Source organism: Equus quagga, chromosome 5, assembly GCF_021613505.1.
Source record: "Equus quagga isolate Etosha38 chromosome 5, UCLA_HA_Equagga_1.0, whole genome shotgun sequence".
Taxonomy (NCBI): Eukaryota; Metazoa; Chordata; class Mammalia; order Perissodactyla; family Equidae; genus Equus; species Equus quagga.
The window spans coordinates 14,011,442-14,026,459 of NC_060271.1; the positions used below are offsets into that span (position 1 = coordinate 14,011,442).

At 46.6% G+C, this 15,018-nt stretch overlaps 1 protein-coding gene across 1 annotated transcript in view; it reads right to left on the minus strand.

The window, feature by feature from the left end:
• LOC124239216 (E3 ubiquitin-protein ligase RNF220-like) overlaps window positions 1–2,026 on the minus strand; it is a 193,915-nt gene extending 191,889 nt beyond the window's left edge. Inside the window, exon 1 of the mRNA XM_046660711.1 lies at window positions 1,910–2,026. The gene's annotated coding sequence lies outside the window, so the exon portion shown is untranslated. The remainder of the gene's footprint in view (window positions 1–1,909) is intronic.
• Window positions 2,027–15,018: the final 12,992 nt, after the last annotated feature.

The following is a 15,018-nucleotide window of genomic DNA, read 5'->3' on the forward strand; positions in this document are numbered from 1 at the left end:
TGCTGCTAATGCTGCCGGGAGCCAAACCCACTTGCAAATGACGGCCACAAAGAAAGCTGCAAAGCCTCTTCCCCGGAGCCCAAGCTCTGAACGCCCACCAAACTACGACTCTGCTGGCAATTAAAACGCACACACAACACTCCTCCGCTTATTACAACAGGTGACATTTTTGTGGTCTTTGAACCGTTTCCAAAAGCCAGGAATTAAAATAATAGAACAAATTAAACGGTATTTTTCCTTTGCATAAATAAACTTTTAAAAAATTAACAGGCAACTTAAAAAGCAAAGAACAATGGGAAATGGGGCCAGGGGAGTAGGGGGCTGTGAAGAATTCAGGAAAGAATTTTTTTTTTCTTAAGTTCACAGACTTCTTCGCTTGAAGAGAATTCCCGCATACCAAATGCCCAGGGGGTGTTTGGAAAGACCGCTCTAACAGAAATTTTACCACCATATGCAAGAGCTCAGGAAGCGTAAGGCTAACACGGTTCCAGGGCTGGGGCCAACGCCTGCGGTTCAGACGTGGCCGGGGATCGGTCCCAGATTTGGACCCCGATCCAGGCCGGGCTTGGCTAACGGGCGCGAATCCGAGACAGCCCGGCCTGTCCGAGTGCGGGGCTGCGGGGCCGCCGGCTCAGCGAGCGGGTGCAGAATGCAGCCGGTAAGAGTCTTAACCGGGAAAAGCCAACTCTTTTCGGGAAAACGGAGGCGGAAGAGGTGAAGGCGAAACCTACATAAACTGGGGGCCAACGCAGAGCCGAGCCCACCACTCCCTGGCCTGACCTCTCCCTCCAGGTCTCGGTTGCCTTTGCACAAAGAATACTTTAGGTCCGACAACCTCCTCACCAAACAATCTGCTTGTAACTTTGGGGAACGAGGGCGCTGGGCGGGGAGGAACGGACAAGCGCGAGGGGCCCTGGTCCGCAGCTGGTCAGGGCCCGCGGGGCAGGGGCTCGGAGGAGGCTGCCTTCGATCAAAGTCCAAGGACCTCGTGCCCCTGCACAGCCCCGCCCCGCGGGTCACCCAGGTCCGGTCGCCGCGCGCCACCGCTTCGGCGGGCAGCCACCGGGCTCCTGGATTCCGGATCTCCTGCACAGGCGGGCCGGCGCGGGGCAGCCAGGCCCTCCCCGATCCGAGACTGCGGGCCTGGGGTGCCGGAGGGAGGGTTCTGCCTCTCGCGCCGCCGGCGCCTGGCCGCCGCACACGACGCAGCTCGCAGAACAGGTGTGTGTCCCTGCTCCGGGCCCGCCCCGACCCCGTCGGTCGCCAGCGGCACGGCGCCGCCCTGTCCTCGGCCTTCCCCCACCTCGTCCCGGAGCGCAGCGAGCGAACTCACGCCACTTTTGCCGCCTTTCCGCGGGCCAGGAGGGATGGGAATGGAAGACGCCCGCGTCGCTCTTCCTCGACGCTCTTTCTGCCTTTCCCCCCTCGGCTCCTTTTCCATTTGCGGGAAGGACCCCCGGGATGGGCAGAGGAGGAGGCCAGGCACCCCTGCCCGCTTGCTCCCTACAGTCTGACCCGCCGCGGCCTCACTGCCCGCCCTTTTTTCTCTTTATTTTCTCTCTCCCTCCCCTTTGCCCCTCAAGCCGGGTCTGGAGCGGAGGCGAGAGGCTAGACGTGGCTGGTTGGCATCGCGGGCAGAGAGCGCCCGAGTCCTCCCTCTCAGCTGCCCCCGGGGCAGGGAGGCGGCGCAGGCCGGAGACCCCGGGCAGCCCGGCCCGGCCAGGCAGGGCTGAGCTCCACGCGGAGCGCCCCCGCCCCATGCACCCACCCGGTGCCACGCGCGCCCGGCTCGGGCCCTGCCCTGGCCCTCCACTGGAGCCGCCCGCGGCCCGGGCCCGAGAAAGCAGCGCGTTCTTAACGGGAAACCAGAACGCTTCCTCTGCCTGCAGGCAGCCCGAGCCCCCGCTACCTCAGGGCTCCCGCGCGCCCTCGCCGGCCGGGGTCCACCCGGGCCTCGAGCTCTTGGAGGGGTTCCTGGAGCAGAGGACGGCCCCGGGCATCCCCTCGGATGGCCTCACCACCGTGGGCGGCCTCGCCCTGGGGGCCACACGGAAGCTCTCCGCCCAAGTTTGTTGTGCCCTGGAAGAAAAGGCTTTCCCTAACAAAGCACAAAGGCGAAACGCCCAGGCCGAGCCCTGAAAAGCCCGGGGTTGGGGAGGGGGGCGGCCGGAGGCTCGGGAGCGCGGCAGCGGGGCCGGGCTCCGGGCGGAGAAGGTCGCTCGGCCCAGGCTGATGAGCGCGGCGCCGGCGGCCGCCGGACTCCAGCGACCGGCGTGCTCGCTGAAAAGTTTTGTTCTCAAGTCAGAGGAAGAGAAATTGTTACTCAGTTTAACGCAGGTCTAAGATAAAAACAAAACTACAAAAAGAGCGACTCGCCGCTGTCTCCACGGTGGTCCTCCCACCCGGCTCCATAGAAGCCGTTGGGAGAGAGAGTCCCGACCCCGAAAATCCCGGGAGACCCCCCGCGGGTCGGGCTGCTCTAAGACCAGGCGGGTCCCGCCGCGCGGAGCGGGGAGTTTACCGGTTGCATTTCGATCGGTCCACCTCTGGGCCAGCACCTGCCTGCTTCCTGCCCGCTGCGGCTCCCCCCACCCCACCCCCACCTCCCTCCACGCCCTTCACACCCGCCCCGGCTGGGCAAAAGTGAGCCGAGCACCCTGGGGCCCAAGGCTCCCAGCCTCGCCTCGGGTGCCCCACTGGGCCGGTTGTGTGTTGTGTGGGGGCGGTCGGGGTCCTTTCTCATTCGGATCGCCCCTTCCCCATCCCGCCCGCCGCCTCGGGCTCCCCACGGAGTACCACCGGTCCCGGCCCCGCCGGAAATCACCGCGGGATGCACAGGGGAGCCCGGCGAGAGGGCATTCTCGCCATCGACCCAAACAAAGTGAGAATGGGGCTTATTAAAAGATGGAGAAAAGAAGTCCTGCTCTCTTCCCTGACTTGTCCCCTCACCCTCCCTACTCGTCCAATTCCCGCGTCTGGTCCCTCCCCCTCGCACCCCCCCAAATAAAACACATTAACGAAAACTCAAGACGGAAAGTTTGAGTGAGGCAGCGCACGGCGTGCGCAGGGCACCGATGCGGGAAGACACCGTCGCGAAGATCTAAGACACGCCAGTCCAGGTCCCAGCCCCTGCCCCTGTCGGGGGGGGCGGAAGCCGCCCGAATCCCTAGGAAACGGACCCGGAAAGTTAGCCAGGTTCCTGAGCAACCCGGCCACCCTCGCACCCAGCCCTCTTGTGTACGCACACACATCCACACCCCTTTCTGGTCACCATACTTGCCGTGGAAATTCCTGGGGAGAATGGTCGCACTTTTCAGGACACGGAGGGAAGAAGGCGGTGAGTGTGGTGCATGAAAAGTCCCGGGTGCGCAGAGCCGGCGGAGGCAGCGGCGGCGGCGGCGGCGGCAGCAGCAGCAGCAACGGGCGGCTGGCCCCGGGTTTGTGCTCGCGAGCTGCCTGGGATTGCATGTACAGATCAAGAGACTCGGTTGGTGTGAGAGAAGGAGCAGTGCTGCCTCTCAGCGCTGGCTCTAATCAGTGAATGAGCCTCCACTCTCCCTGGGACTCGGAGACACACACACACACACACACACGCTCGCGCACGCACACACACGCACACATTCTCTCACACTCACACACATACAGGCACTCTGAGCACTGAATACATTAGGGCACTAAGGGACTCTGGGAAATGGAGTCCACACCCAGGGCACTCCTGGAGAACAGACCTGCTGGCCCTCACCAAAGAGCTCAGAAGTCTTGGGGTCGAGAGACGTTGTGAAAACTGAAGAGACCTCTGGCTTTTGTTCACATCCCTCTCTCCAAAGATCTCAGTGAATGGTTGGGTGTTCTTCTTCTTTCTTTCAACCAAAAGTGACCAAGTGTAAATGGGAAATCTTTAAGACGGACCCCTCCTGCGGCTAAATGGCCCCCAAATCCCGGCTCCCTCGTAAATTCTGCCTTCTTCCAGAAAAATCTTACCTACTGCTTTGCTCCTGGAATGCTTCTCCGGGTCTCTGCCCACAGTAATAAGATAATAAATGAATATAAATAAAATTGTAACTTTTAGAGGGAATGGAGAGGGCCTACCTTAGCACTCAAATTTCAGAATAAAAAATTTTATTGGCATTTATATTTGCAGCTATTTCTTTTCAAATCGTTAAATATATCGTCCTTGGGGCCAGCGCGGTCGTGAAGTGGTTAAGTGCACACATTCTGCTTCAGTGGCCCAGGGTTCACCTGTTCGGATCCCAGGTGCGGACACCGCTTGGCAAGCCATGCTGTGGTAGGGGTCCCACATATAAAGTAGAGGAAGATGGGCACGGATGTTAGCTCAGGCCAGTCTTCCTCAGCAAAAAGAGGAGCATTGACAGCAGATGTTAGCTCAGGGCTGATCTTCCTCAAAAAAAAAAAAGAGCCGATAAATATATTGTCCTATAATTCACCATGTACGGAAAGATAAATAGGGGAAATGGATGGAGACCTCACATTCCCTGAGTGCCTTCTAGGAGCTTGGTTTCTGGACTAAATGCCTTTACATAATCTCGTTTAATCCCTAGATTAATTCTGGAGATAATATTATCACTATTTTTTATATAGAAGAGGAAACTGAGGCCGAAAGGCTTTTGTAATTTGCCCATAAGAACATGGTTAACAAGTCTAGGACAGCAGGTAGTCCTAGGCCTGAAAGCAAAGCCCAACCAAAATCTAAAAATCGAATCCTGGTTTAAGAAATCATTCTTTTGTTTTGTGGCTCTATTTCTGAAACCACAGATTTCTCATCTGGAAAAAAAAAGGGGTAAGGGGTGGCGGGGGAGGGGAAGTACACACGGATAGTCCACCCTGCAAAGGACCACGTGGGATCAGAAACTGTGACCTAAAAACACAGAGCCCTCAAAGTCTCATTCTTGCTATAACTTCATGATCCTTTTTACTTAAATTTTACATTAAGGTAGCATCTAAATATTATGTATGTTTAGGTGTACACGTATTGTTTGTATTTAAAATTTTTAGCTAGCAACTCTTGAAGTAAACAGTTGATTTGATCAACCTAGAGGTCTATGTTTATGACTGTTTCTGTCTCTGTAATTCGTGGGATTCGGGTTGTTTATTTATGAACTTCTAAGTCTTTATCCATCTTTAGTCATTCATTCACACAACAACGTTTATTCTATTAGGCACTATTCTTCCGTGCTGGATTTTAAGCTTCATGAAGGCAAGAACCAAGTTTGTTTTACGCAGCATTATTCCTCAGCATCTAGCAGCGTCATTCTCTTAGATGAATGAATAAATGAAGATATCAAAGTAAAATGAACATACAAAACTTCTGCCCCCAAAGAGCTCACCATCTAGTAGAGGAAACTAGAGTTAGAACACAATTTGATGGCTGCTGTAATTAGGGTGACCATGTATGGAATTTATTGGTCTGAGACAAGTTTCATAGTGAAAAGGAGCACGATTAATAATCACACTGAGATGGCAGGCATGAACAGGAACCATCCTGAGCCAAGCAGGTTGAATGGTTACTCCAGCTACATAAGGTGTTTCGTTCGTTTATTTAACAAGCATTTATTGAGAACTCTCTGTGTGGTGTGTTGAAGGAACTACAAGCCACTTGATTTCCCTGGAAATTGAAGTATGAGGTATTGAGTAGCAAGACATAGGAGAAGATGGGCAGATCACAAAAGGCTATGTATACAAGCAAAGGAAAGTGGCTTTATCGCATAGATGAAGAGAAACCCCTAGAGGGTTTTTCAGGGGTGTGACATGATCAGATTTCTGCTTTAGAAAGAGCACCAGTAACTGGGTGAGCAGGGTAGAGTCTAGATAGAAGGCAGGCAGACCAATTAAGAAGTCTATCACAGAAAATTCAGACAGGATACAGTAAGGCCTGAGTAGGATATTGGAATGGAGAAGAGGGGACACATGACAGCACGATCTAAAAGGTGGAATCAACAGTATTGAGCCACTTACTGTGGTACATGAACACAGAAGGGAGACCCTATATAAATCCTAAATAGGATTTTATTATTTATAGGACAAGATGCTGTCTGTGCTTTAACTTTTGTTAGTAGTAAAAGGCTTCCTCAGATCAACTTATAGAGTTCCCATCAATCCAGGGCACATTCTTACAGGTAGGTGCTATAGATAAGAAGCCCTGTGTCAATCATCAAGCCACACAGTTTTAACTGCTACCATATGCAATGGTCTGCACTACGATGCAACTGCTTAGGAATTACAGGAAAGACTCACTGTCTATAAAGACAATGTAAATGAAACAATTAAATGCACAAAACCATAGCAAAATTATATAATGCAAAACTGCAAATGTCATACTTCACTAATTCACAGGTCGTATGTCCAGCAAACCCAGCTATCCAAAACACAGTGAACCAGGAAATAAGCAAAAAGGGTCCCAGAATGGCCAAAATAAACATTACAAAGGCCGTGCACTAAAGTTAACACATTTTACTCCTAGGAGAATTCCTCAAGCCTTCACTCAGGGCCGATTTACTCTTTCTTAGGTACAATTCTAATAAGCTTGATTATTTGGCTTTCCCATTCACAGCTGATTAAGACTGTCAAATTAAAAGGGGGCAGCCATTAAAAAGAATGAGATAGACTTGGAGGAACTGACATGCAAGGGTGCCTATTGTGTATTGTCGAGTGGGAAGAAAAGCAAGTCATATCACAGTCTGCATAATGTGATTTGATATTTGTATATACACGAGTGTACACACGCATTGACAGAACATGGCCTGTGGGGACACGCATTAAACTGTAACGATGGTTATGCCTAGAGTATGGGAGTGTGGATGTGGGTGAATGAGTGGGTGGGGAGCCAGGAAGGAAGGGAAGACTTTGACTTTTTATTTCAAATGCTTCTGTTTGTTTGTGTTTCAGAGAATATATATTAGTTTTGTAATTCTTTTTTTTTTTTTTTGAGGAAGATTAGCCCTGAGCTAACATCTGCTGCCAATCCTCCTCGTTTTGCTGAGGAAGGCTGGCCCTGAGCTAACATCCGTGACCGTCTTCCTCTACTTTATATGTGGGACCCCTACCACAGCATGGCTTGCCAAGCGGTGCCATGTCCACACCCGGGATCCAGACTGGCGAACTCCGGGCCGCCGAAGCAGAACGTGCCCACTTAACCGCTGTACCACTGGGCTGGCCCCTAGTTTCGTAATTCTAATATCCATGAAAAAGCATATACAAGGAGCAAGGGGCAGTGTTGTGAGAGCAAGCACACTGGCAGCAAGAAGTGGTGACCAAAACACAAGAAGCGAGCACAAGAACTCAAAACCAGGCGAGAATGGAGTTATTTGGTGTGGCAGCAAAAAGCCAGATCCCATCAGTGGCCCCAGAGGATTTCACGAATTCCAAACCAGCATAACCTTGACGCTTTCAGGGATAAGTCATCAAGGGACACATTATGCTCCGTATATTTTACTTATGAGAGCAAGCGAGTGTGTAAAAACTTAGAAAAATAAATTCCCACCAAAAGCAGATTTTCAGACTTTAGGAAGTAAATTTGAGTTGTCTGGAAAATATACTTTTGTGGAACACATCATTCACTGAAGATGAGAAGTAAAGGGGATACTCCTTTCTAGAAGAGCAGAGGTGATGCAGAGTACGGAGTGGTCCATAAATCCAATATTTAACAAACATTTATTGAGTGCCTACCAAGTGACAGTCACCAAGGACCCAAACACAAATTTAAAACTAGTCCCTGCCTTAGTCCAGCCACAGAGATGGGTAAGGAAACAGTGAGCAGTGCTGTACCATGTGAGCAGTGCTGTAGTGGAAATTCTGCGTGAAGGGTGGTGGCAACGCAAAAGAGGTGGGAGCTGACTCCGCCTGGGGCTAGTAGGAAAGAAGGCAGAGACGTGAGTGAGTGTTCAAGAAATAAACATTATACGGGACGACATTTAAACTGTGTTAAAAATGACTATTATGAGCTAACACTTGAGTTGAGCTTTGAAGGATAAGTAGGGTTTACCTACGGAGACAGGTGGGAAGCGCACTCCAGGATGAGGGAATAGCAGATGCTAAGGCACAGAGACATGAAAGTTCTTGGCACGTTCAGATAGTGCATTTCAAACTTTTCCACAAGAAAGGGGTGCTGGTGGATGGTGGTGTCTCAGGGCAAGCCTGAAAGGACTTGCCACTAGTTTGGAATTCACGTATCCTTTTTTCGTGTTGAAAAAAGTCAGTGGAAATTTTGCCTTCAACTCCACAAATATATTGTGCTTTAATATAAAACAATATTTTAAATTATTTACCACCTGCTAAAACTGATGCTCCAAAAAGACACACCACATTTATCCAGTGCTTTCTCAATGCCACGTGTCACACTAAATAATTCAGGGGTTCTTGTTCGTAATTTGAAAAACAAAAGTATAGAAGATATAAGGGTGCAATGGAAGAGTACATCAATGGACTGTGAAGGGTCTTGTTTGTCATGTTAAGGAACTGGATGTTCCAGTGTCTAGCTAACTCCTAGTTACTTCGAGACTCTGCTCAGGCATAGTCTCTTCCAGGAAGCGGTGCTGCCCACCAGTCCTCTCATCTCCTCAGCCCCTGTTACCATAAGATCCTATGCATTTATCTATCCACTTACCACATTGTGCTGGAATTATCGACTAAGTATTCAGACTTCTCCACAAGACTTTGATCTGCTAAAAGCAGTTGTTTTGCATAATACTTAGCACAATAGATACTGATATCTGTCGGACTGAATTGGTTTGAATCTGAGGACGAGATTCAGGAAGCACTATCTGACTTCCCAAGATAGGACAGGTGCTGCTCTGTATCCTGCCCCAGAACTGTGTGCTTACTCTGTCAAGGCTAGTTTAACCTACATATACTGCAACTGTCTGCTTACTTGCCTGTCTCTTGGTCCAGACTATAAGCCTCTTGAAGGGAGGGACTGTTTGCTCATCATGGCATCCTGAACACTTAACACGTGCCTGAATCAGCACAGGCGGTGATGGATGACTGTGTAGAATGAATGAATGAGTAGCCATTAAAAATTCTCAAGACACGGATGACACAATCAGATCAGAGTTCAGAAAAATAACTTTGGAGGCGATTTTAAATGTAGACTGGAGAAGGATAAGACTGGAAACAAAGAAATTAGGGGAAAATTTGCAAAAGAAACATAGGACAGGCTGGTAAAAGACTGTCTTTTCTTAACAAATGTGTTTCTAATTGGCTAATCTGATTAGATGTTTGTATTTATTTTACAAGGCTGATCTCTTTATTCTCTTAGGCTTCCCTGCCGGAGGATATTCAGTTACTTCGTTCAGGAAGCCTTCCCTGACCCCAGCCCCCACCAGGATGTGCCTTCGTGTACATCTGGAGGTCATCGAGGGCAGCGACTATGTCTTATTCATCTTAGTATCTCCGATGCCTAGGACATGCCTGCTCAATAAATGTTTGCTGAATGAATGAACACATAAATTGATCTATTAGTATACTGTACTCAAGCTCGACCAAGACACGGAGGACCTAATGATCCCCAGTGTGCAGGTTTCTGGATACAGGAAACAGAACAAATAAAGCAAGACTGGATACGGAGGTGCACCTATTCCACAGGTAACACAGGGTAAATTTCTCTTCCTGACCCCTCCATCCTCATTCTGAAGAATAACTCTCATTGAGTGAAAATCAATAAAAGTCATTTTAAGGGAAGTAGGTTTAGAAAAAGGCTCTGAAGAACGAGAAAGGAGGAGGGGAACTTCAAGTTTGACCAATTTGGACTTTTTTTTTTTTTTTATGAGAACTTGTAAGCTTCGAAAAGCCTTTACAAAATAAAAAGTCTGCTTTTCACACCCCCTTTCCAAAGGAAACTCCCCCACAGACAGACAAACCAATAGTCTTTTTGAGGTTCCCAGAAGAAAGAAAAAAGAAAAAAAGAAGTCCACAGAAGAAACAATAAATTCTCCATTTCTCAGGTTGACATCAACAAGAAACTTCCTGAAATAGTTGCAGACAGCTCTGAGAGACACCAACCAATATCGATGAGGAGATTGGCCCAGCAATCTAGAAACAAATGTTTACATGCTCTGGACAAGGCATTGGGAAGGAGTTTTAAAAGATGTCAAAAAAAAAAAAAAAAGACACAAGATGCACTTCCTATCCTCTAAGAAGCTTGTGGATTTGTGGTGGTAAGTTGTAATCAAAAGAAAAGTTAAATAATATCCAACTCAATTATGGTGCAGGTGAGATTTATCAAATGAGTAACAGAGGCAAACAGTTGTAGGATTTCAAAGGCCAAAGAGACCACCAGGGTTTGAGGGGGTCCTGAAGTGTTTGGAGAGAAGTTTGGATTTAAGTAGGACATTGAAGGAGATAAGATCTGAATATGGAAGAATGGAAAATAGCACGAGAATAATGCCAGTGCCACATCAGGAAACAATTTACTCATGACTGCACCGTGGAGAGGATTTGCAATGGTGAGAGTTATTAAAATTTCAGATGAAATATAACCCCACGGTTAAGAATGACTGAAGGCAGATCTGGGTTTGAATCCTGTTTCTACCGCTTATCGGTTGAATGACCTTGTCACATTTATCTTCTATGAAGCTCAGTTTCCACAACCTTAAAATGGAGATGGTGTTAATTACACCTACCTCATAAAGTTCATAAGGATTAAACTGGCAAATAATAAGTGCTCAATAGGCGACAGTTTCATACTTTCTTCTCAAAGTATAAGTTTGCGGCCTGAAACGTCTAGGGATTGAAAAATAATTTTTTTAATTAAAAAAAGTTTGCAACAAAACAGACCAGTGTAGAACAGCCAGCCAGCCCTTTTGCTTTCACTCCATCCAATATGGAAGCGTTTTCCCTGCTGATTTCCAGCTGGAGCAAGACTTGGGCATCCTTGTTGTTTGATTTTGAAACATCCCTTCCTAAAATACTCTGAATCCCGCTCACCTCCACTCTCACGCCCATGCTTTTCTAGACAATAGGATGTTTCTGGAGGAAAATAGGGAACTGTGGGGATTTCAGATTTGTGTTACTTGCCTTTATTCATTCATTGATTTAATAAAGATTTATTGAGCACCTAGTTTTGAAAGATGGAAACCCATCAAGTGGAAACTTCTTCACTTGCCACCTCCTACTTGCACCTGGACCTCGCTTTGCTTGTTCTCTCCTGTTGCAGAGAGGAGAGAAGAGGCCCTCCTGTTAAAGGCTGGACCCTCCATCTGTGCTTTGGACCCCTGACCTTCTTTGGGGGCCTTTGCACTGGTAACGTCTCTTTCCTGTTTCCAACCGCTTCCTCTTTAATGGTTCTTTTCTATTCAGCATTTAAACGTGCTCAAATGTCTCTCATTAAAAAAATCCTCTTTGGGGCCAACCCGGTGGCACAGCGGTTAAGTGCGCATGTTCCGCTTCTCAGCGGCCTGGGGTTCGGTGGTTCGGATCCCGGGTGTGGACGTGGCACCTCTTGGCAAGCCATGCTGTAGTAGGCGTCCCACGTATAAGGTGGAGGAAGATGGGCATGGATGTTAGCTCAGGGCCAGTCTTCCTTAGCAAAAAGAGGAGGATTGGCAGTAGTTAGCTCAGGGCTAATCTTCCTCAAAAAAAAAAAATCCTCTTTAGTCCTTCCTTCACCTTCACCAGCTCTCACTCTCTCTCTCCCCTCTCCTTCCCAGCCAGACTATGGAAAGTGTTGCCTACAAAACTTGCCTTTATTTCCTCACCTCCCACTTACTCCTCAACCCCATCAATCTGGATTTTGTGCCTGCCATTCCTCAAAAACTGCTCTCATTAAGATCATCAATTTTTATTTCTTATTTTACTTGACCGTTCCTTCTTTGAAATGCTCTCTTCCTTTGACTTCTGTGACATCACATGTTTCCGATTTTCTTCTTTTTTCTATAGCTGCCACTTTTTTTTAAAATTGAAGCATAGCTGACACACAGTATTGTACAGGGGCTGGCCAGGTGGCGCAGCAGTTCAGTTCACACGATCTGTGGCCTGGGGTTTGCAGGTCTGGATCCTGGGTGTGGACCTACACACCACTTGTTAAGCCATGCTGTGGCAGGCGTCCCACATATAAAGTAGAGGAAGATGGGCACGGATGTTAGCTCAGGGCCAGTTTTCCTCAGCAAAAAGAGGAGGACTGACAGTAGTCAGCTCAGGGCTAATCTTCTTCAAAAATAAATAAAATAAAGGATACAGTTAAAAAAATGATATTGTATAAGTTTCAGGTGTACAACATAGTGATTTGACATTCATATACATTATGAAATGATCACCCTAAGACTAGTAACCATCTGCTATCAGACAAAGCTATTAAAATATGGTTGACTGCATTCCTTATGCTGTATATTACATCCTACGACTTATTTCTGACTGGAAATTTGTACCTCTTAAATCTCCTTCACCAATTTCACCCTTTCCCCCCTCCCCCTCCCTTTTGGCAACCACCAATTTGTTTGCTGTATCTGAGTCTATTTCAGTTTTGTTCTGTGTGTTTATTTGTTTTGTTTTTTTAGATTCCACATATAAGTGAAATTGTGCGGTATTCATCTTTCCCTGTGTGGCTTTTTTCACTTAACATAATCCCTCTAGATCCATCCATGTTGTTGCAAATGGCAGGATTTCATTCTTTTTATGGCTGAGTAATATTCCCTTGTGTGTGTGTGTGTGTGTGTGTGTGTGTACTACATTTTATTTATCCATTCATTTATTGAGGGGCACTTAGGTTGCTTCCATATCTTTGCTATTGTAAATAGTGTTACAATGAGGATGGGGGTGCATGCATCTTTTCAAATTAATGTTTTTCTTTTCTTTGGATAAAAACCCAGAAGTGGAATTGCTGGATCATATGGTAGTTCTAGTTTTAATTCTTTGAGGAAGCTCCATACTGTTTCCCATAGTGGCTGCACCAATTTACATTCCCACCAACAGTGCACAAGGGTTCCCTTTTCTCAATTCGGCTTATTTGCTGACTTTTTGATGATAGCCATTCTGACAGGTGTGAGATGATGTCTCACTGGGGTTTTGATTTGCATTTCCCTGATGATTAGTTATGCCGAGCATCTTTTCATGCGTCTGTTGGCCGTCCGTATATCTTCTTTGGAAAATGTCTATTCAGGTCCTCTGCCTATTTTTTAATCAAATTGTTTGTTTTTCTGATAGTGAGTTGTGTGTGTTCTTTATATGTTTTGGATATTAACCCCTTATTGGCTATATAATTTGCAAATGTCTTATCTCATTCAGTAAGTTGCCTTTTCATTTTGTTGATGGTTTCCTTCGCTGTGCAAAAGCTTTTCAGTCTGAGGTAGTCCCATTTGTTTATTTTTGCTTTTGTTGCCCTTGTCTGAAGAGGTAGATTCAAAAAATATTGCTAAGACTGATGTCAAGGAGTTTGCTACTTGTTTTCTTCTAGAAGCTTTATGGTTTCAGGGCTTACCTTTAGTCTTTAATCAGTTTTGAGTTTCTTTTTGTGTATGGTGTAAGAAAGTGGTCCAGTTTTACTCTTTTGCATGTATCTGTCCAGTTTTCCTACCACCATTTACTGAAGAGACTGTCTTTTCTTCATTATTTTCTTGCCTCTTTTGTCATAGATTAACTGACCATATAGGCATAGGTTTATTTCTGGGCTCTCTATTCTGTTCCATTGATCTGTGCCTGTTTTTGTGCCAGTACCATGCTGTTTTGATTACCAAAGCTTTGTAGTATAGTTTGAAATCAGGGAGCATGCAACCTCCAGCTTTGTTCTTCTTTCTCAAGATTGTTTTGGCCGTTGGAAGTCTCTCATGGTTCCATACAAATTTTAGGATTATTTGTTCTAATTCTGTGAAAAATGTCGTTGGTATTTTATTAAGGACTGCATTGAATCTATAGATTGCTTTGGGTAACATGGACATTTTAACAATATTAATTCATCCAATCCACAAGTTCAGTATATCTTTCCATTTATTTGTGTCATCTTCAATTTCTCTCATCAATATGTTGTAGTTTTCAGTGTATAGGTCTTTCAAGTCCTTGGTTAAATTTATTCCTGGGTATTTAATTCTTTTTGATGTAATTATAAATGAGATTGTTTCTTAATTCTAGCTGTTCCTTCTTGACCATCTTTGACAGATCTTCCTTTACGTGACTATTAAATGTTTTTCACATTCTGTTCTAATGCACATGTCTCCTCCCACTTTGACTTTTTCCTAAAGTAAATGCATTCATTTGAATGGCTTTATTAACATAGATGTACCTAAAACTGTCTAATCTATAGCTCCAGACCCACATATCCAACTGCCTACATCAGCTCTCCCCCTGAATACTTCACTGGCACCTCAAACTCAGCCTATCCAAACCTGGACTCATCATCTTCATTCCCAAACCTGGTTCTCCCCCGATGTTCCTTAACCCGGTAAATACCAGTAGCAGCTGCTTTGAATGTCATCCCTGATCATTCCTTCCTCACCATTCATTACAAATTAATTACTAATTTTGTCATTATGTTGCCTAGATATTTCTAAAAACCATGCTTTTCTCCATTTTTACCACTATCATCTCTTGTCTAAGCTACTCAACAGCTGCTTTTTAAAAAGGCCAAATCTGTTTATATCACTTTCAAAGCTTATATTATGGCTTTCCATTGACCTTGGGATAAAGTCCAAAATCCTTAATACAAGGTCTTATATGTTCTGACCCTTGCCTACATTTCCGGTTTCACTCCACGTCCTTTCCCCACATCTCTCTGCTTTCCAGCCATACTGGTTTCTCCCAGTGTTTCAATACATCCTAGTCTCTCCACCTCAAGACCTTGCCCTCCTTCCCTCTCCTATCAATCTCTGCCCTTCATCTAACTACTCCTATTCATCTTTTCAGCTTTCAGCTTACCTGTTCTGGACTTGGAAGCAGAGTTGGCTATTTCTGCCTTTATAGATTCACATGGTGCCCCATTCGCCTTTCTAACACTCCTCGTTTTTGTATCGTCTGCCTTCCCTAATAGTTCATAAGCTCCAAGAGGACAGGGGCCCTACCTGTCTTTCTTCTCAACGT